Consider the following 23443-nt stretch of genomic DNA (forward strand, 5'->3'; position numbering starts at 1 on the left):
ACGGCGGTACTTTGGCGGGCGGCCTCCGCCGCCCGCCAAAGTCAGAATGACCCCCATAGTATTGTGCTTTATATGTCCTGACAGTGAAATATTGCTAAATTCGCTTTTCACTGTTGCAAGGCCTGTCCCTCTCATAGGTTAACATGAGGGCTATCTTTAAATATGATTAAAGTGTGGATTCCCTTTGTGAGCAGATAGACATGTGGAGTTTGGGGTCTCTGAGCTCACAATTTAAAAATACATCTTTTAGTAAAGTTGATTTTAAGATTGTGTGTTTGAAAATGCCACTTTTAGAAAGAGCATTTTCTTGCTTAAACCATTTCTGTGACTCTGCCTGTTTGTGGATTCCCTGTCTGGGTCAGTTTGACAGTTGGGCTGGTTGCACCTCTCACTAGACAGTGACACAAAGGGAGCTGGGGTGTAGTCTGCATTTCCTGATGAGCCATCTGTGCTAGGAGGGGGGGAGGATTGGTCACTCACACATGAATGGGCTGTGCCTGCCCTCACACAATGCAGTCTCCAACCCCCTGGTGTGTGTCTGGGGCCTGGCCTGAGCAAGGCAGGATTTCACGATCAAGAGAGACTTTCCTTTGAAGTAGGCCTACTTCAAAGGGCAAAATGGGTATAAGAAGGCCACCCAAAACCACAAACTTTAGAACACTTCTGGAAACCAATAGGAACCTCTGCCTGGAGAAGAACCGACGAGCTGAGGAGGAAGAGCTGCCCTGCCTGTGACTGTGCTTTGGGGAGCTACGCTGCAGTTGCTGCTTCTGCCTGTGCTAGAGGACAAAGACTGGACATTGTTTTGCCTTCCTTCTTGTGAAGATCTCCAAGGGCTTGATTAAGAGCTTGCCTTCTGTTATTTGAATTCTCATGGGCAGCAGAGACTTCTATCTGCCAGCACCTGGAGTCTCTGGGGAGACTCATACCCTGCCAAGTGGTGCCCATCCAGTTCCTGGGACCCTGAAAGGAGAAGCTGGCAGTCCAAGAGTGAGAAATCCACGCACAGACCGCAGTGCAGGGAAAAGATCGATGTGACTCCGATCTGCGGCTGAAAAATTGACGCGCCGCTGGCTTCGCGGCTGAAAATCGACACCCGCCTGCAATGCGAATCGAAGATGGATGCCCGGGGCTGGAGAAACGACCCACAGCATTGCTGACGGTGGCTCATGAGATCACAACCCGTGCTGTGTAGTTTTCGGACCATCGTGCGGCTGAATTTCTGACGCAAACACCGTGGGGCATGTAAAAATAACGCAAGTCCTACCCAGACCCGAGAGTGCTGACCGGATCGAAGCATAGCTCTCCTGTAGAGAGAAGAAACGACGCACGCCGACCCGACTAAAGGAGAAACGACGCAAGGTCTCACTCGTGAGTGAAATTGACACATCGCAAGCCTTTTTTGACATACACTCGCTCGTGCGGGGTTATTTTTGATGCGCCCGAGGTACATTTTCACGCTAACAGCATTAGCGTTGTGTTTAAAATGACATGAAGACTGTTTTTGCATTTTTAGTGATTACTTGATTTGTGTATTGTGGATTTTTGTCGTTTTGGTCTTGTTTTGTTTAGATTAATATTTTCTATTTTGCTAAACCTGTGTTGTGTCAGTTTGTTGTGTTTTCATTGAGTTACTGTGTGTGTTGGTACAAATACTTTACACCTAGCACTCTGAAGTTAAGCCTTCTGCTCGTGCCAAGCTACCAAGGGGATAAGCAGGGGTTAGCTGAGTGTGATTCTCTTTTACCCTGACTAGAGTGAGGGCCCTTGCTTGGACAGGGGGTACCCTGACTGCCAACCAAAGACCCCATTTCTAACAACATGCGGTCAATGAAATGTGAAACTGTATGCAACCTTACATCATGAATGACATGTTCTCATGGTCACTGGCATTGATGTTTAAGTTCCCTAAGCCCACCCTTTCTTGCCTGCTCACAGAGAGGAGTGAAATTCATTGAACCACTCTGATCTGACCCCTCGCTGTGATAAGACAGGGAAGGGTGTGGAAAACTGCTTTTGAATGGCATGCTAGTTTTTACTTTTGGAGAGCTTTTTACTTTTTGGAGGGTAATGTTCCTGAGGCTGTTTTCAATCTGTGCCGCTTGAGGGAAGGTCGGAGGGGGGTGGAACAAGAAAAGGAGGAAACCTGCTCTGATATGAAATAGAAGGCTGTGCATAGGCAAGCCCTATCGACGTTGCAGGGGAGCATCAGATGTGCTAACGTGCGCAGTGACCCTCCTGAAAGCATGAGAACCTAACTAAACAAATGTCCGTCAGTCAGGCATGAAAAACATCTGTATTCATTTAATCTTACTTTAATTACAGGACATATTAAAATATTAAAAAAGGAAGATACCAAAAAGGATGGGGCCACAGCCCCTGTGCCCTTTTGCAGGAAGCACCACTACAGCAATGGTCTAAAATAAGTGTCCTTTGTACTATGGTTCATCTTATAATGCTACGAAGGCTGCAGGCAGGGCCCATCAGATACAGCACAAACCTTGTTTTCTGCCTTTTTCACAGAATGAATCTCAATATCTACAATGTATTTTGAGGATACCATCATCTGTGCCCCAGACACCAACCACGCAAATTAAACCTGACTTCCTGATTAGGAGTGCGCTTTAAAGGTAGGAAGAAGTTCATTGGTTGATACAAAGACCAGGTATAAAGTTATTGTGCATGTGCCGCCATGGGCATCAACAAATCAAGATCCCATAGGTAGTGGAAGTGGCATCATACAACTTCCCTTTGACCTAATAGCATCACAGGAGGTGACATCAAATAATCTGACACAAAATCCTCCCAAAAAGTGATTTTACATGACCTTAATTCCCATGACATCACAAATACTGACCATGAACAAGTTATGAGACTCTTAAATGCACAATTATAACATAAGTAACATAAAGGGGTGTTAAATTTGATAACATATCTACTTGTCCATGGGACAGGTTGCTTCATTAATCTACTTGTCCTGTAAAAAATCTACTTGTCCCTTTGGTGCCATGTAGTGCGGCAACATTTAATGACAGCAATCTCATTATGTAAGAGGTCTGATAATAGTCTCTCTGATTATTCCAGGACTAATACTATAGTAGGGATTGAATAGTAGCAATTTAAGCCCTACCATAGCTATTTCTTTATTTTGCCACCCTTCCACAGATCAACATACTGGGCCTGGAGGGAGCAGTAAGCGAAAGTTTCAGGCCTGGAATGCCTTTGAGTCTGTGCAAACTTACAAAATGCACGTTTTAAGGATTTTCAACAGCTCTTCTCCAGTCTTTTCCCATACTGAGAATGGTTGGAAATGTGCTCCTAACAAAGACAGAAATAGAAGCTCTTCCACTGTTGGGTAAAAAGTGATTGGAGGGAAAATGTGATCTTGTAAACGCTCAATAGAAATTTGCATGAACAAATCTACACCTGCATATTAGCTTGTGCTAAAATATAGTTCACAAATATTTTCTAGGCATATGAATTCCTGGTCTACTTTTGTAAATTCTTGTGAATTCATGAAACCCACGAATGAAAAACCATATATTAGGGGTACACTTTTGAGACTTTCTTTAAGAATTGGGCCTTCCAATTAGGTCTGGCATTAACCAAGACATTTTGTTTTAATCTTTTTTTTTCTCTCTCCACCTATCGACTGGCTTTACTGTAAGTGATAGCATTCTGCTCTTTGGCAAGGAGTATATTGGCACACAAAGTAGTTTTGTTCAATCCCAGGAACAACTGTGGCAATGTTTGCTTTTTGAGATTGATTTTGTTTTTGTTTCTACCAATGTTTGTTACAATGGTGATGGTCTGGTTACAAAAGCCATGTCAAAGCAAGAAATTCACTGACAAAACCAAAATACTGACCACCAATGTCAGATTGGTTGGCTTTGCCAGTGCTTGTTTATTTTCATGATTCCCATAATCTTTTTGAAAATGGTTACACTGATTTTCCATTATGGATATTTTTTGGAAATAATTTGATTAAATAATGCTTCAAAGAAATAGTAATGCTAAATTTAGGGAAGTTTTTGCAGAGTATAATGGCGCTTCCTGTTCTTGATTCACTAGTAATTAGCCAGAAGGTGCACTGAACAGGATGAATACTCCCAAAAAATTCTGTATTCCTAGTAAATATGTTAAACATATGTCAAGCACTCATCTAGCTACTAGTTCACCCTAGTATCTCAACAATATGTCAACGAGTAAGAACAATCATTTTTTTTTAAAAAGCCTCTCCATAGATTGTGTGTAATAATCATCTAGCAGTATAGTATCACCAGTACTTCCAAATATTTCAAAGAGTTCTTCTATTGTTGCCTTATTGTCCACAAGTGTGTCCACGTTGTCTTCACATGGATCCTCCTTAGTTAGTCATACCACAATCCAAAATAAGTAATTCACGTTAGGTCTTCACATCAAATCACCATTGAATCCGTCAAACCAGCCAACACAAGTTTCGTCTGGGAAGTCTCCCATTCGACTTCATCAGGGCTTCACTTCTTCCTGAATCTAATCCTTTAAGATTATTTCACATATTCATCTTCATGATTCCATTGGTTCCGTCTTCACGTGTTGGCTGGTTTGACGGATCTTCTTTGAAATATTTGGAAGTATTGGTGTTACTATACTGCTAGATGATTATTACACAATCTATGGATAGGCTTTTTAAAAAAAAATGGATTGTTATTTCTCGTTGACATATTGTTGAGATACTAGGGTGAACTAGTAGCTAGATGAGTGCTTGACATATGTTCAAAGAAATAGTACCTAACATTTCACAGTAAGTTAACAAAATATTTGCATCTAACCAGAGAGCATTCTGGGAGCATTATATATAGCCTCATATCGTTAAACATTTCAAACGTGTACACACATTTTTTTACTGGAACCACTGTCTGTAGTGCAATGTGACCTTATGTGAGAAAGTAGCCTCTTTCTAGCATGGTTACCCCCACTTTGTCCTGTTTGTGAGTGTGTGTCAGTGTGTTTTTACTGTGTCACTGGGATCCTGCTAGCCAAGAACCCAGTGCTCATAGATAAAAACCTATATGTCAGTGTGTTTTGCTTGTGTCACTGGGATCCTGCTAGCCAGGACCCCAGTGCTCATAGTTTGTGGCCTAGTGTGTGTGTTGTCAGCAGTGCTTGACTATGTCACTGAGGCTCTGCTGACCAGAACCTCAGTACTTATGCTCTCTCTGCTTTTAAATTTGTCACTGTAGGCTAGTGATCTCATATACCAATTTCAATTGACACACTGGACCCCCCTTATAAGTCCCTTGTATATCGTACCTAGATACCCAGGGCATTGGGGTTCCAGGAGATCCTTATGGACTGCAGCATTTCTTTTGTCACCCATAAGGAGCTCAGACAAACCCGCACACGTTATTTCACAGCCATTTTCACTGCACTTAAATAACTTATAAGTCACCTATATGCCCAATATTTACTTGCTGAAGGTTAGGTGCAAAGTTACTAAGTGTGAGGGCACCCTTGCAGTGGCAAAGGTGTCCCCACATAGTTCAGGGCCATTTGCTGGGACTTTGTGAGTGCAGGGACGCCATTACACGCTCGCACTACATATAGGTCAATACCTATATGTAACTTCACAATGGTAACTCTGAATATGGCCATGTAAGGTGTCTAAGATCATGCAATTGTCCCCCCATTCCAAATCTGGTATTGGGGAGCAAATTCCATGCATCCTGGGGGCTCCACCATGGACCCCAGTACTGCCAAACCAGCTCTCTGAGGCTTGCACTGCAGCTACAGCTACTGCCACCTTACAGACAAGGTTCTGCCCTCCTGGAGTCTGAGCAGCTCAGTCCCAGGAAGGCAGAACAAAGCATTTCCTCTGAGAGCAGGGTATTACACCCTCTCCCTTTGGAAATAGGTGTGACAGGCTGGGAAGGGGTAATCTCCCCCAGCCTCTGGAAATGCTTTGAAGGGAACAGATGGTGCCCTCCTTGCATAAGCCAGTCTACACCGGGTCAGGGGTCCCTTGTCCTCTGCTCTGGTGCAAAAGTGGACAAAGGAAAGGGGAGTGACCACTCCCCTGTCCATTACTTCCCCTAGGGGTGGTGCCCAAAGCTCCTCCAGTGTGTTCCAGACTTCAGCCATCTTGCTTTGCAAGGTGTGGGGCCACTCTGGAGGGCTCTGAGTGGCCAGTGCCAGCAGGTGACATCAGAGCCCCCTCCTGATAGGTCCTTACCTAATAAGGTAGCCAAACCCCCTCTCAGGGCTATTTAGGGTCTCTCCTGTGGGTTCTCTTCAGATTCTCCTTGCAAGTTTCCAGCAGGAATCCCCTGCAACTACTACTTCATCCTCTGATCTCGGATCAACCACAGCCTGCTCCAGAGACCGCTGTAACAGCAACAAAGTATCCACAAGGGGTACTTTTCTTCTGCAACTTCAGCTCCAGCCAGCAACTGCAGCAGTTTCATGGTTTGCATGCTCTGAGGACTCCCTGTCTTCACCCTGCACCAGAAGGACCAAAGAAATCTCCCGTGGGGTAACGAAGTCCCCCCCTGCTCAAGCAGGCACCTTCTAAGTCGAGGACCGGTTCTCTTGGACTCCTCTGACAGCGACGAGAGTGCTCCTTGGAACACAGAGGGTGGACCCCATCGACACAGACTGTCCTGAGGTCCTGCTGATGCAATTTGGAGGAGGTAAGACCTTGCCTTCCCTGAGAGCGACAGTACCCCTGTGCACTGCGTCTTCTTCCCCTCCTGAAGCCTCTGTGCACTATTTGCAAAATTTCTTTGTGCACAGCCTGGCCCAGGTCCCCAGCACTCTATTCTGCAACTCTCAACTCGCTGAGTTGACCTCTGGCGGCGTGGGACCCTTCTTTTCAGTGCTGCACCAACCGCATTTTGCACCTCCTTTGTCCCCATGTCCTGGGACTCCCGTGGGTGCAGTCTGGTGTCCTGAGGGCTCTCTGAAGTGCTGAGAGCCCCCTCTTCCTCCTCACACAGATGTGAGGCCCCCAGGACCCGCCTGGGTCCAACCAGCGCCATTTTGACGCAAAAAGCAGTTTTGTCGTAACCAAGGCTTGTTGGCGACTTCCAACACGAAATCACATCTGCAACCGTCTTCACGTCGTGGGACATCCATAGCATCATGCAGGAACCCACTGGCATCTTCCTAGGGTGCATTTCTGCAGTCCTCGTCCAACCGGGGACTCTTCTCTTGCACCCTCTTCTGGATTGGCAGGGGCTCCTGTCCTTCCTGGAACTTCTTTTGACTTCTGGATTTGGTCCCCTTCTTTTGCAGGTCTTCAGGTCCAGGAATCCAGCAGTTGTTGCTTGCAGACTTTGTTGGTTATGGCAATACTTCCAATCACAAGGTGTAGTTTGTCCTAAGGAAACTTGCAGTACTTTACTCCTGCTTTTCTGGGCTTTGGGGTGGGGTAATTTACTTACCTTTACTGTATTCTTACTCTCCCAGCGATTCTGCACACACTACACTTGTCTAGGGGGCAATTTGTGGTTCGCATTCCACTTTCTTAGTATATGGTTTGTGTCGCCCCTAGACCTATTTTCTCCCATTGCATTCTATAGCATTTCTTATTGTTTGCACTATCCTATGTCTAATTACTTGCCTAATTGTGGTGTGTAGTGTATATGTTGTGTATAATACTTATCTCCAGAAGGAGTATTTCCTCTAAGATATTTTTGGTACTGTGTCACCCAAATAAACTACCCTTATTTTTGGTAACACTGAGTATTGTCTTTACTTGTGTATAAGTACTGTGTAACCATAAGTGGTATTGCATGAGCTTTGCATGACTCCTAGTTCAGCCTAAGCTGCTAAAACACTACTACCTCACTAATAAGGGATAACTGGAACTGTTATAAGGTGTACATACCCAAGGTACCCACTACAAACCAGGCCAGCCTCCTACACCTTATGCTTACTTAGAGCGCTCACCCTAATACTGAAGGCTTTGCATTAATGAACCATTAACACAAGTTTGAACAGCATTACCATATGGGCACAAATATTACCTCAACTGCAGACAGTTCCCTTCACATTAAACTAGCAACCAAAGAAGTTGTGCTGCAGGGGGTTTGTCCTACTTGTCCAAAGGACAAAATAAACATGAAAACCTTTTGTCATTGACCCCACACAATATGTCCTGGGTGTCAGGCTACAGGAATTCCACACTCCTGAACATAGATAAATATCCATTTTATATACCACCTAAATCTTAAATAAGGTACTGACATGACATAAACATGACACATTTCTGTGTTTTTATTGCATGGAACATTTTGTGTCTTTTGGAAGAGGAAATAATAGTGCCACTATAACACAAAATAACAATGGAAACCACATTATTTATATATCAATCCCATGTGCTAATAGTTTCTATAGTATATACCCTAAGCATAACATGTATTGGAAAATAACAGAACACTGCACAAAAATATAAAAAACAAATATTGGTTTTGACCACCTATATTTCTTTGTTTAGACCAATTGGAACAGTATTGTTGACGTAAATTGTCCCTTAGCATTTTGATTAACATCAATTTTAAGGCGTTATCATTCACTGCAGCACATAGTTGTGAGTATTGTAATCAAACACATAATTTTCTATATGTTCACAATGATAACAAATCCGAAACATCTTGTTTACAAAAATGGGTATTTAAAACTTTTTATTTAGCAGATTATACGCTGCACAGCTGTATATTTATGTGTTTTAAAGATCTAAGAGTTGAAAAGCCAGAGCTACAGAGAGTAAACAGCAGCACATCAAGGACCATTTACATTCTGTTCTAGGCATTGCCTTCACCACCTCTGAAGCCAGAGGTCGCAAACGTGGTGCTAGGGGTTGCAAGGGGCAAGTCTGCGACCCAAGTGACCCTTAAATGATGTTCAAGGTGCATGCTCTAACCATTCCTTTACGTGTTGCAGGGATTAAACCTATGTTTATTCTTTTTTCATGGTTCATCCTGTTCACTAGGCACAAAATAATGGTATGGTCTAAGAACAGATTATGTTATTCCTTAATACCTGAATTGCTTCCTTCTCTCTTGAGGCTATTGTCATAAAGGTCACTATTTTGATCTCGTTTATATGCATTTTACAAAGATATACTGTTGTATTTTATCATTAGAATTGTGGCGTTGCCTAGGGGATGTTTCTGGAATGTGGGGACTGAGGAATGTGGGGAAGGTTATTCGTTGATGGGGAAGCTTCGAGGCTGGATGCTCTGCGCTTTCCACAATAAACGCTACTGTCATTTTATTCCGTCTACGTTTAAATTTTATAAATTTGGCGACGAGGTTTTGAGGAGGCACACTTACGGCATGTATTCTTCAGCAGCGCAGGGCTGGTGCTGCTTTCTCTGCTCTCACAGCATAGGACTCGACGTGAACTTGGTCATCAGCAACGTGGCTGGCTGGATGTACTGGTACCGTTATTTTTTATGGTCTGCGTTTAGGCAGTGTGTGGTTTTGGCTGCCTTGCGAGGTCTACGTGTCGTTGTGTAACGCAAGACACGTTTAGACCTCGCGTCTCTTGCATGCGCTTGGTGGTTGCTTGGCAACATTCACCGCGTGTGAGGTTGTTTACAACGTTCATTGCGTGCGGAGCTATTGCGTTTCTTGTAGCCTAGCTACAGGGTTACCAAGGATGCGTTGCTATGTTTTTGCTGTGCCGCACGCGAGGTTTGACGCGACCATTGCGTTCCTTGTAACCTGGCAACACGGACGTGTTACTTAGGTGCTGCCACATTTTTTTTAGTACCGCGTATCCAGTTTAACGCGAACCCCGCGTTTCTTCAAGCATTCTGCAAGACTCTTCATCTTTATATTGTTGCTGTATATGGATCAGCTGCTGCTTTGTTAACTTCCTAGGAATTGACCTTTTTGCACCACAACGAGATCGACTACTGTCTTACAGTGCTTGTGACTCGCAATAATAACATTTTTTTTTGTTTGTTAATTGTTTTTTTTCTCCATTTTGAGCCATAACATCACTTCTTTTAGTTATTGACTTTGGAATCTGGAAAAGGGAACATGCAATTTGAACCTCCTGGCAAGTTGTTTTTTAAACAAAAGGGGATCCACCTATGCCATGGGCTAGGTGGAAAGAAGAGTTTTTGAATACTTAAAAGCCATTGATGAGGATGGAATGTCACAGGAGAGGAAAAAATATATATTACTACATTGCCTTTGGTCTGAAGCCCAAATGGTTTTTAGGACCTTACCGCAAGGATGCATTCAGGATGAGGATTTTGATGTGTTTAAGGATGCATTGATTAAATTAGAGAACAGATTTAAACCCACAACAAGCATTGCTTTGAATAGGTTCAAATTCTATACTAGGACTCAACAATTGGATGAAACTTTTGATGAGTTTTTCACAGCGCTGAGAGGCTTATCCATGCATTGCAATTTGGACCTATCACGGACAAGATGATAAGAGATCAAATTATTGTTCATGTCAGGAGCAGAAGGATTCAGGAACAGTTGTTGGTTATGGGTGATCCGAAATTGCAAGATGTGATTAAAACCGCTAAAGCTTTGGAACAATCTGAGGGGTGGATAAAATCTGTCCAGGAGTCGTCAAAGGACAAAAACTCTCTCCATGACATGGGGGGAGCTGTGGGGGGTAATGCTTCAAGCAGTAATGCCCCTCCCAAGAATATTGCATGGAATAAGAGAGAGGACAAAAATGTGAAAAATTAGCGTTTGTCTTGTTATCGTTGTGGAAGTCAGAATCATCTTGCAAACTCCCAGCAGTGTCCAGCTGTAGGTAGAGAGTGTAAGAAGTGCGGCAAAGTAGGACATTTTGCAAGGATGTGTAAGGAGGTTAAAAGGATGGGAAGCAATAGTAAAAGAAAAGTTTCATATGTGAATGATGATGGAGAAAAGGGGGTAGTGTTGTCTCTTAAAAACAATGGGGACTGCAATGGTTCTGTGAGACAACCTAAGTGTTTGGTACTTATTGAAGGTCAGGAGCTTGAGGTTATGGCTGACTCAGGATCACCCTGGACAATTGTTACTTGTGATTATTTTAAACAGAAATTTAAGATGTGTGGAGAATGTCTGATTTTGTTTTTCCTGATATTATTGCAGAAGGTTTAGATGGAACTGCTATTGATATCAAGGGTTATGTAGATACTGAAGTTGGTTTTAACTGTAGATCGGCTAACATTAAATTGTATGTAGCTGAAAAGGGGGTTAATGTCCTAGGTTGGAGGGACCAAGCCAAGTTGGCCATTATTCTCAACCCCAGGGCTTGTGAGCCAATGCTGGTGATTGAAGAAAGTAATGAGATGGACTGGATTGTGTCAAGATTCCCACAAGTATTTACAGATGTGTTGGGCAAATTTCAGAGTTATAGTCACAAGATCAAACTGAAGGCTGGTGCGAGGCCGGTTGTACAAAAGTTGAGAAATGTTCCAATTGGTGATGAATTGAAGAAAATTTTAGCGGAAATGGTCAAAGATGATGTTATTGAGGAAATAGAGTCTTCTGAGTGGGTATCTCCCATTGTCTTAGCTCGTAAATCAGACAAGCCTTTAAGATTGTGTGTTGACCTCAGGGCACTTAATGCAAACATCATTGTCAATTGTCACCTCTTACCTAATACTAATGAGGTTGTTAGTGTGTTGGATGGTGCGAAACTTTTCTCTACATTGGATTTGAGGTCTGCGTACCATCAAATTGAACTTACTGAGGATTCCAGGCAATTCACTGCTTTAATCACGCCGCAGGGGCTATTCCAGTTCAAGCATATGCCATTTGGTCTGGCATCTACGGCATCGGTCTTCCAAAGAGCTATGTTCATGCTTTTCAAGGAGATGGATGCTTTTGTAAAATGTTTTCAGGATGATGTATTGGTTTACTCAAAGAATGTGGAAGAACACAAAAATCATATGCTAAAAGTGTGTGAGGTTCTCAGTAAGAATGGGTTAACGCAGAAAATTAAGAAATGTCACTTCTTTGCCAAATCAGTAGAGTATTTAGGACACACACAGTTTCGGGTGAAGGAGTGATACCAAAGCGTTCACATGTTGACGCTATTGTTAATGCTCCAGCCTCAGATAGTCGTGATAAATTGTTTTAGTTTACAGGCATGTGTGAGTATTACAGCAAGTTTATAGAGAACTTTGCTACCAAGATGGAACCCCTGAGGGAATTGACAAGGAAGGGAGTGGAGTATAAATGGTCTGAAAGACAGATGAATGCCTTTGAATCTATCAAGAGAGAAATTGCTGATGCGCCTACTTTCAGACCTTTTAATGTTAAGGCGCAGTGCATTGTAACAGTTGACACGAGTATGTATGGTGTTGGGGGTGTGCTGTCTCAGAAGGGTGGTAAGGATATCTGGAATGTTAGTTTTGCTTCTCGCACCCTGTCTGATGCTGAAAGAAGGTATGCTGTTATTGAAAAGGAGTAGTTAGCATGTATGTGGGCTATTGAAAATTTCAGAAAACGTTTTGTACTTCAAACGAACCACAAGCCTTTAGTTGGAATTCTGTCACCTGGTGGTGGGTGGAATGCTACTGCTCGCATTGCGATGTTGGTCTCAAAGTTACAAGAATATTCTTTCCAGGTTGAATATGTGCCAGGAAGGAGGAATTCAGTGGCTGATTGTCTTTCGCGTCTTCCTCAAAGTGAACCTGGTGATGTGAGTGATCATGATGCGTTAGAAATGGATGTGGTTCCAGTTGTGTCTGAGTTTATGTTGGAGGAATTCAAGATGGTGAAAGAGAAACAGGGGCTAGAGTGTGATCAGGTGGATGTGGTATTATAAGAGGCAAAAGAGTATTAGAGGTATGGGTGGCCGAGTAGAGATAAGATCTTAGTGGAGATTGCACCTTTCTTTAGTGTAAGAGAAGAATTGGAATTTGTAAATATTCTCGTGTTCAAAAGGGAAAAGTGTGTTCCACCTAAAGGGATGCAGTGGATTATTTTAAAAATTGCACATGAAGGCCATCCAGGTATGTCTTCTATGAAGAGATTGATAAGAACTTGTTTTTGGTGGCCTGGCATGGATAATAATGCAGAAGGAACTGTCAGAGAGTGCGGTGTTTGGGTCAATGCAGAGAAGATGTTGAGGACTGTACCAGGTCCTTTGTGCTTGGTACCTTGGCCCTATTCTCCATGGTAGAAACTAGGATTCGATATTTCAGGTCCATTATATTTTTTACCTGTTGAGGCTCGGTATGCCTTGGTTCTGGTGGATTATCATTCGAAGTTGCCAGAGGTGAAGTTGGTGTCCCAGGTCACCTCTTATGTCATCATAGAATTTTTCAAAGAAGTGTTTGCAGGGAAGGTTTTCCAGAGACAGTGGTGTCTGATGATGGGGTGCAACTATTATCTAAAGAAATTAAAAGTTTCTTTAGGTATAGCAATATCAAGCATGTTACTACCTCGTTGTATGAACCACAAGGAAATGGACTGGTTGAGAGGTTCAACCGTGTTTTGAAGGATAGTATTGTTTGGGCAAGAGGTTTTGGTGATCTTTGGAAGGAAAAGTTAAGAGAAAAGTTGTGGTTTTATCGTATTGCTCCATAGAGTACCACGTAAGCGAGTCCTTTTAGGTTGTTGAGGGGAAGAAATCCTGCATCTAAGCTCTGTCCGTGGTGGTTTAAGAAGAAGCAAAGTAAAGAACAGGAGAGTGTGAATATAGATGAGGTTAAGGACAGGGTGGAAATGAAGCAAAAGAAGTATAAAAAAGTGTATGACGAGAAATGGAAAGTGAAGGAGCCGTCTTTTGTTGTGGGAGATTGGGTCAGAATAAAAAAACCTGGGCTGGTGAGAAAAGGTATGTCCAAATTTGGTAAGGCCATGAGGGTGGTGAAGGTGTTCAAAAAGTCAGTTGTAACTCAAGATGGCAGAGTGTGGGGTGTAAAAAGGTTGGGTAAGTGCGAGCCTGGGTATGCTTGTACTCGTATTGAAGATTTTGATGAGGACTGTTTGGATTCAGGGTTTGTGATGAGTGAGAGGAAGGAAGTGCCTAGAGAGGAAGATGTGGTGGTTGGTGTTGAAGATGAAGTGCGATGTTCTAGTGATAATAATCTTGGAGATGAGGTTGGGTATGGGGGTGCAGTGAGTCGGAGAGAAGACTCCATTGCTTCCTGGGTCAAATCTGAGGCCCGTACGAGGTATCTTCCCTCAAAGTTGAGGGGATTTGTGTAGTTTGGAAGTTTATTTTACTGTGAAAGCTATGGTGTTATATGAATAATGACTGTATATATTGTATATATTATTTTGTTTGTATTTTATCATTAGAATTGTGGGGTTGCCTAGGGGATGTTTCTGTAATGTGGTATGCGGGGACTGTAGAATATGGGGAAGGTTATTCGTTGGTGGGGAAGCTTCGAGGCTGGAGCTGTCCACAATAAATGCTACTGTCATTTTATTCCATCTACGTTTAAATTTTATATATACACATGTTGCTTATATATGTTAATTTAAAAAATATATAATTAAGATAATTATAAAACCATATACTGAAACATTAACACATAAATGAAATACTATTTAAAAAGGAAACCTAAATTCAGCATGCTGTATCCGCCTCACATCCCTCTAGCATATTGAGATTTGTTTAAATAAGCAATTAGCTGCACACAATCAATTTTCTCTGTCAAGACTTGCTGCTATTTGCGGCAACTGCCAAGCTTACACAGAGTGATCAAAATACTGTGCGTCTGCTTCATGGAGCCATGGCAGTCTAGCACTACATGATGCAGAAATTTTGAAAACAGCTGGCAAAGACGTCACAGCCTACTCTATTTGTTCTTACCATTAGCGTGCATGACAGACATCCAGTAATGGCAACATGCCCAACAGCATATAAGTTATTCTTCCAGAAGATATCAAAGTCATACATATAAAGGGATGTTTAAAGTTATAATTGCAATCTTTCGATCATCCAATCTAAAATACTTTACTAGCGTTGATAGAAGATCTTTATTAAAAGCACACTGCACAAATCGATTGGGTACTGCAGATTTATACTATGCCTGAAATAAAGTTGAAATCATCTAGGATGTCACACAAATTATTGAGTATCCTGTCATCCAGCATCTCACATTTTCTAGCCTCTTCACCTACAGTCAACTGCCCAGGGCACCTTGCACTGCCATTGAGAAAGGCACAAATGGCAGCACCACAGATGGACTTGAGGGAGATTAGAGATGAAAACCCTCATGTAGTAAGGAGTTCCTCATTCATAGGGCATACTGCCATATTGGGTCCTCTATTTTGCCTAAATCCATGATGCTGCCAAACATGTATAAATCCGCTCCAAATGCCAGTCCTAAAATAGCCTTTATCAACTGTGCCTTTTTAAAAAGGTGAATGGGTTCTCCTCCCGATTGCTAGATCTCAATAATACTGTAGTTAACACAAGGACACTTCAACTCCAAGACGCCTTCAGTGGACCCCAAGTCAAATTACCAATATATTTATAACTGGTGACTGTCTTCAGTTTTGTTGCTTTCAAATACCAGTTCTAATTTGCCCTTTTTGCACCAAAATACATAGGTTTTGTTCATAATATCTAGTAGGTTATTCAGCAAGGCCTAGGACTTTACTTGAACCAGTCCATTCACAAGCCCCACAGAAGCCACATTTAGTAACACATTTTGACATGAACTGAGACCATTTCCTCCACCAGACTTCCTTACAGAGTCCCTGTCTATGCTGAAAAATCTCACATACATTTCATCAAAAATGAGATCCCCTTAACGGATTTTCCAAGGTTACTTGTGAAAGATGACTATTTCAGTAAAGTACTGATGCTGGTTCCAACTATAGGGTCTCCTTACAACCTCATGAAAATCAATAATTACTATTAAAGGTGCATGTTGGTTATAATTAGATCTATATCAGCATTCCTAATTACTTCATTATAAAAAAATGAAGTTAAAACTTGAATATGGGCTGTGCACAGGGTAAAAAGTAAATATTCATGAGAATCCTGATTATACTGCCCCAGGTTTTACCATAGACGGTGCTCCCAATCACCTTCCTAAAGGCTACATAGGTTTCATCTTGACCTTCTAGTAAGGAAATGGTGAAACCACCAACCTTCTCAAGGTGTGACAATCACATGCCAGCTAAAAGAATGAAACTGTGGCTCAATGTTGGTACCAAATACATATGTGATGTCACTGACCATGTCATGAGTGATGTAATGCAGTTCGTTGAGGGGGCATAACTTATAGTTAGGGCTGCCAGCTATAACTGTTGAGTTTCTATGGTTTTGTGCGATTAAATTCAGTAACTAACTATATACCTTTGTTTTTTTCAGTGAATTTCTAAGGTTGTTTAAAATTCTGTTTTCTAACTATAACGTCCCTGTAACTATCATTTTTTTCAATGAATTTCTAAGGTTTTTTTAAACGAAGAGGAAGGCTGTGCAGCCTCTACAGCCAGGCTTTGTGGCCACCCTCCTCCATTATTTATATTTCACATTGAAAGTAGAAAGCAGTAAAAACAAAAGAAAACCAAAGAGATAATATACTAAGTAGAGCAGATAAGGTATCAAGAAACCTGTAAGAATGAGGAAAGAATTTAAAAAAGTAGAAGAAAATAAGTTGGATAGGACAATAAGGAAGCATTGTTAATTGAAATGTAAGTACATTTACTGTATTATTTTGTTAACAAAATGTTTTAGGATCTGCGGATCCTCCATGGTGCCGAAACATAGAGGGATTGTACTCTACAATTTCTTGTTGCAATCATGTGATCAGACCGGAACCACAGATGTGTAGCCACGGAATCGGCAAATAAAAAAAAAAGATTTTTAGTATATTGGTCCCTCTCTTTTTAATACTGGTAACAGGGTGAACATATTTTGGATAGTATGAATAAGGTTCTGTATCTATTTTGGGGCAAATTTCCTTTTTTCTTGATATCAGCGGCTCCGCGGAGCGGCTGACAGATCTGTAGATTTACTCAATGAAAGAGAGAAATGCTACCTTTTCTTTGGGTATCTTTTCACCACACCCAGTATTTCTCTGCCATATGGGAGTGCTGCACCTGCACCTGAAGAGCCTCAGGTCATTCAAGGTGAGAAAGAGGAGGGACATGCATCTCCAGAAAAAAAAGAAAGTGAAGTATGGAAATACTTCACCATCTCTTCAGGGGAGAAAAAGGTTTTGGCAAGATTTGTGCAGTGCAATGTATGTGGCAAGCAGCTCTCACGCTGTACTAGTGAAAAGTACAGACATGGTACTTCCAGTATAAAGAAACACATAAAAACCATACATGAGCGTCTTTACCATTGTATGCTGCAAGACCCTCAACATCAGGATAAATACCATCTGTTCCTGAGGTTACATTGCCCAACAGGTGTGCAGGACTGGGAGCTATGGTGACACACTGTGCTATGTGTCAGAAGTTGGTGCCGCTAAAAGTCTCAAGTGTCCTGAATTGTTTGATGCTGTTAAAAAAACACCGGTTAGTTGTTCTTTTTTTTAATAACTTAGTTTGTGTTACTCTTGTTAGGCTATAACAATGCTCCAAAAATTGGACTTCGTTTAATCCAGCTTTTTCTTTTTTCAACAGTGTTAGGTTTTTTCATTGAAAATAATAAAAAGACCAAAAAAAAAAAATTTGTATTAAAAATGAAAAAAAGATGCTTCTTAAAACCACTGTTTAATCAATCAGAGCTGACTCTTTCTCTGTTTTATTGTGTTGTATGTTTAAGTGTAGTTTATTAGGTGTATGAATATATACATTTGTATGTTTACACATATTAGTGTATGCATCAGTGTGTGCTTGGGTGTGTTAGCATATGCATTATTGTGTTGGGGTGTGTTAGTGTATGGATGACTGTGACTGGATATGGCAGTGTATAGATGAAAAGACAACTGGACGAATACCGAGACTAGCTTCATTAATAGAGGACAAGCCTAGTTTTGTGAACCGTTCCCACTCATGGATGGTATTAAACAGCTACATGCAGTTAAAACCACTAGCATATTTGAACGAGGGTTTAAACAGCAGAATCGAGGGCTTATTCCTAAAATACCACCTAGGTGTTCTCCCAAATACCACACATGTAGCTTCCTGGCTAAGGGAAGCAGGTGAAACTCCCTGCAGGGTATGTGGCTAATCAAAAGAAGATGTGATACACACCTTTTGCCTCTGCAGCGCAAAAATCTGCGGTTTCATTAGCTATGCGTATTCTGGAGCCAGGAAGGCATTCACTTCTGCAGACAAAATTAATTATAGCATGCCTAAATGCAAAGGACCTGAGTGTAATTGCTTGAACATTAGGATACCTACAGGGAGTGGATCAGGCCTTAAAGAAATCAACCAGTCAGTCTGCACACACCTAAACAACCTAGACTCTGGCCATTTAAAGGAGGTCGCCTCGCCAAATCTGCTGCTACTTTATTTGTTTTTTGTGCCAAATAGGCAACAAACTCCAAAGCGGGTCTCTGAGCCAGAGTAAAGGGCCTTTTTCGTGTTTTTAGTGTTCCTAATAATTAGTGCTCTTAAATTGTAATGATTTTGAATAATCAAACAATAAAGTTGTACAGTGTATAGATGAGTGTGCGCCTAGATGTTTCAGTTTATGGATGAGTGCGTCAGTCTATGCATGAATGTGTGCCTGTAGTTACAGTGTATGCATCAATGTGCAACTGGGTGTGCTAGTAGATGCAAGAGTGTGTGCCTGGATGTGCCACTGAATGTGTGAGAGTATGCATGGGTGTGTCAGTGTATGCATCCATGCACACCTTAGTGTGTTAGTGCACGCCTGAGTGTGTGCCTGTGTGTGTTAGTGTATGTATCAGTGTATGCCTGGTTGTGTCAGTGTATTTATCACTGTGTGCATGGGCATGTCACTAAATGTATGAATGTCTGTCTGCATGTGTTAGTGTATGTATTAGGGAATGCCTGAGTGTGTCATTGTATGTATCAGTGTGTGACTGGGTGTCTCTGTGTATGTATGAGTGTGTGTTTACGTGTGTATGGGTATGTATCAGTGTGCCTGAGTGTCAGTGTCTGTATCAGTGTGTGTCTGGGTGGGGTAGGGCATGGCATAGTGTGTGGGTGGATGTGTTAGTGTATGTATCAGAGTGTGCCAGTGTATGCATGAGTGTGTCCCTGGGTGTGTCAATGTATCCATGAGTCTGTGTCTGCGCATGTTAGTGTATGCATCTGTGTGTCAGGCTGTGTCAGTGTATGTGTGTGTGCTAGTGTGTGCCTGTGTGTGTCAATGTATGCATCAGTGTTTGAATCAGTGTGTGCCTGGGTGTCAGCATATGCATCAGTGTGTGCCTGGGTGTGCCAGTCTATTCATAAATGTCTTTCTGGGTGTGCTTGTGTATGCATCAGTGTGTGCCTGGGTGTGTTAGTGTATGCATGAGTATGTGCCTGGGAGTGTCAGTGTATGCCGCAGTATGTACCCGGGTATATTTGTGTATGCTTCAGTCTGTGCCTGACTGTATAAGTGTATGCATCAGTGTGTGCCTGGGTGTGTTAATGTATGCATTAGAGCGTACCTGGGTGTATCAGAATACGACTCACTGTGTGTCTGAGTGTGCAGTGTACGCATCAGTGTGTGCATGGGTGTTTTAGTTTATAGATAAGCGTGTGCCTGTGTCTGTCCCAGTATGCATCAGTGTCGCTGAGTGTATCAGCCTACGTATCAATGTGTGCCTGGGTCTGACATTGTTTGTACCTGTGTCTGCCTGGGTATCTCAGTACATGCATTAGTGTGTTCCTAGGTGTGTTATTGTATATATCAGTGTGTGTCTGTGTGTGTTAGTGCATAGAAGACAGTGTGCCTGGATGTGTCAGTGTATGTATCATTGTGAGTCTGGGTGTGTTAGTGTATGAATGAGTATGTGCATGGGTGTGTTAGAATATGCATGCGTGTGAGCAAGGGTGTGTTAGTGTATCTATCAGTGTGTATGTGGGTCTGAGTGTATGCATCAGTGAGAGCCTTGGTGTGTTAGTGAATGGATCAGCGTGTGCCCAGGTGTTTTACTATATTTATCAGTGTGTGCCTGGGTGTGTTATTAGTGTGTGTTTAGGTGTGTTAGTGAATAGATCAGCGTGTCAGTGCATGCATAACTGTGTGTCCAGGTATGTAAGTCTACTCATGGGCGTGTGTCTGGGTGTATGGGTACATTGATTAGGATGTTCCTGGGTGTGTTAGTGTGTGTAACAGTGTGTGCCTAGGTGTATCAGTGTACGCATGAGAGTGGGTCTGGGTGTTTCTGTGTATACATCAGTGTGTGTCTGGGTGTCTGTGTGTATGGTTCAGTGTGTACTTGGGTATGCTAGTGTATGCATCAATGATTGTCTGGGTGTGTCAGTGTTTACATCAGTGTGTGCCTGGGTGTGTTAGTCTATGCATCAGTGTGTGTGAGGGTATGTTACTGTATGCATGAGTGTGTGTCTGGGTGTGTCAGTGTGTGGTTATATGTATGCCACAGTGTGTTCTATTAGTGTGTATTGCTGTTTTAGTATAATTAACTAACTTTTAATTATACTAAGTATTATTATATGTATGATGGTCAATGAATGAAGAAAGACGTAATTAGTTACCAACATTACTGCAAAAACGTCTTTTAATCTGTGTAGAAAGAGAAAAAACATAAATACAAGTTAAGGTTTTTATTATAAATTTCTCTATTCAAGGTTCATAGGCCCTCATTCTGACATTGGCGGGTGGCTTTCCCGCTGGGCCGGCGGGCGCCCGCCATAGGAGCGCCGGCCGGCCCAGCGGGAAAGGCCCTGCAACAATGAAGCCGGCTCCGAATGGAGTTGCAGGGGTGCGACGGGTGCAGTGCAGACAGTGAAAATCTTTATGGGGCCCTGTTAGGGGGCCCCACAACACCCGTTCCCGCCATCCTGTTCCTGGCGGGAAGGGGGTCGGAATCTCCATGGAGATTCAGCCCAAGCAGGGGAAATCCGGCGGGAAACCGCCGGATTCCCTTTTCTGACCGCGGCTTTAACGCCGCAGTCAGAATGGGCATTGAAGCACCGCCAGCCTGTTGGCGGTGCTTCCGTGGGCCCCGGCCCTGGCGGTCTTGGACCGCCAGGTTCGGAATGACCCCCATAATCTGTAATAAAGAACGTTTTTGTTAATAATAAAACACAAGGAATTCATATCATTTTATAGCAATTATAAAAATTCTTAAATCATGTATTCCCTTCCTTCACTGTTCTCAGCCTCTATACTTTTACACTACATATGAAGTGTGTATAGATAACCATCCTTTGTCACGCTGTGGAGCACGGCGCGAGCCGAACATTCAGCTCGGGCCACGGCTCTAAGCCGCGCCGCGCACCAGCCTCTCCTGCAGTATTCGAGGCCCCAAATTGGGCATGGGGCCTTGTTTCTTTTTAGCGCAGCGCGCCTCCATGCATAAGTAACCTCTCTCCCACTCACATGCTATTGTGTCCTTCTTTACTGTCGCCCTCGTTTGTTCTTCCCTTTATGTTTTTCCTTTTTTCCCATTATTCCCCTCTCTTCCCAGCATGCATTGGTTCCCTACTCACTATGGTTCCTTGTCCATTACTTTCTATGTATTTTTCCCTATCCAATATTGTGTCCTTGCACTTCCTGCTGGTCGCTTCCTGTTCTATGGGTATTTATGGGCTGTGATTCCTTTCCTACTTGCGCTGCAACACTTTCTGTTTGGATGGTGTCTTCGCTCCTTCTCCCTTGTGTCAGATACTGGTTACGCTTTTTGTTCCAGTGTTTTTCCTGTTAATTTTTGGTCTCGTATTCTAAATATAGATTTTTGCTCTTGTTGATGTTTTTTCCCCTTTTTAGTTTTTTTTTTCCCTCTGGCACTATTTCTGAAGGACATGGACTGCCCTTGGCATTCCTATCAACTGCAGCACCCTGGCTACCAGAAAGAGTCGCCCCTACCTGGGCCAAGGCAGAACATTCAAGAACAAGGACCTCGTCACGCGTTCAGCGGACTCCAGGCTCAAGCAACGCGTAAGTCATGACAGATTGCAGCGCCCAATAAACCCAACTTCGTCTAGCAGAATGGATGATACAGTGGCGGCTGCAGACCCTGACCAGTCCCTTCTGGCAACCATTCAGCAACAGGCTCAGGAACTGCAACAGTTACGAAACGAGAATGCTGCCTTACGACAAGCTTTGGCCTTCCGCAGTACAGATGTTCCTACCGTTTCCACCTCAACTCCTCAGTATTCCGGTGAATCAACGAAGCTGCGAGAGTTCTTGGATGCGTTGACTGTTTACTTTGCCTTCCGACCCACACAATTTTCTCAAGACAAGACAAAGGTGGGTAATCTTATCAGTGCCCTATCCGGTCTTGCCTTGGCGACTCCGATTGTATCTTCCAATGACCCTGTATTGTCTGATTATCCAGCCTTCGTGAATCGTTTTAAACAGATGTTTGGTCGTCTAGGATTAGAGGCCTTGGCTGAAGAAGCACTCTGTGACATCCAACAAGGCTCTCAAGATGTCCTCCAATACATTACACGCTTTCGACAGCTTGCTGCCGAAACAACTTGGGTGGAGCGTGCTCTGGTTACCCTATTTCGTAGAGGGCTAAAAGAGGAAATCAAAGACGAGTTAGTGCACTCCACCCGAGTAGAAGATCTTCGCGGTCAGATGGATTTAGCTCTTTCCATTGAATATCGCCTCCAAGAACGACGTTTGGAAAAAAGAAGAAATAGAAGACCTTCCCAGTCAAGCACCTAATGTGTCTTTTTGCACCGTCCGGAGGAACCTCGCCCTCCCGTAAGAGAAACTGAAGGTGAACCTATGCAGGTGGATACTACTCGTGGCCCATTTTCATTCAGCGAAGGTGAAGAAATACAGAAAAAAGGATTGTGCCTGTATTGTGGTGCTGCTGGTCATATGCTACGTACATGCCCCGTTCGTCCTCTAAAGCCATCGGGAAACGCTACTTCCCATCCTCTGTAAGAAGGGAGGGGACGGGATCATCTGCTATACCTTCCATTAGTTCTTTCAAGGACAATGCCACCAATTTGTTCATGCTGCCTGTGACCCTGCAGTTACCTGACGGTCGTGAGGCGAGGACAATGACCTTATTTGATTGTGGGGCTAGTGGCATTTATATGGATAAGTCCTGGGCCACAACACAACGAATACCAACACGACCCAAGGAAGTCCCGGAACAAGTACACACTGTAGATGGGTCCTTAATATCCTCTGGTCCAGTTGACACTACTACCCTGATTCTAAGTCTACAATTTGGGAACACCAAGAACACGTCTCCTTTGACTTAATATCATCTCCCAATCATACCATAATCCAAGGAATTACGTGGTTCATAAAACATAATCCTTCTGTAAATTGGGAAACCAGGACTATTTCTTTGTCCTCTCAGTTTTGTCATGAATATTGTTTTGCCTCGGACACTTACTGGTCACCCAAGAATATGATACCTTCTGAACCCACTACAGATTGTTCCATCAATACAGTCCAAGGGGTCCCTGAC

The sequence above is a fragment of the Pleurodeles waltl genome, chromosome 3_1, assembly GCF_031143425.1.
Source record: "Pleurodeles waltl isolate 20211129_DDA chromosome 3_1, aPleWal1.hap1.20221129, whole genome shotgun sequence".
NCBI classification, from domain to species: domain Eukaryota; kingdom Metazoa; phylum Chordata; class Amphibia; order Caudata; family Salamandridae; genus Pleurodeles; species Pleurodeles waltl.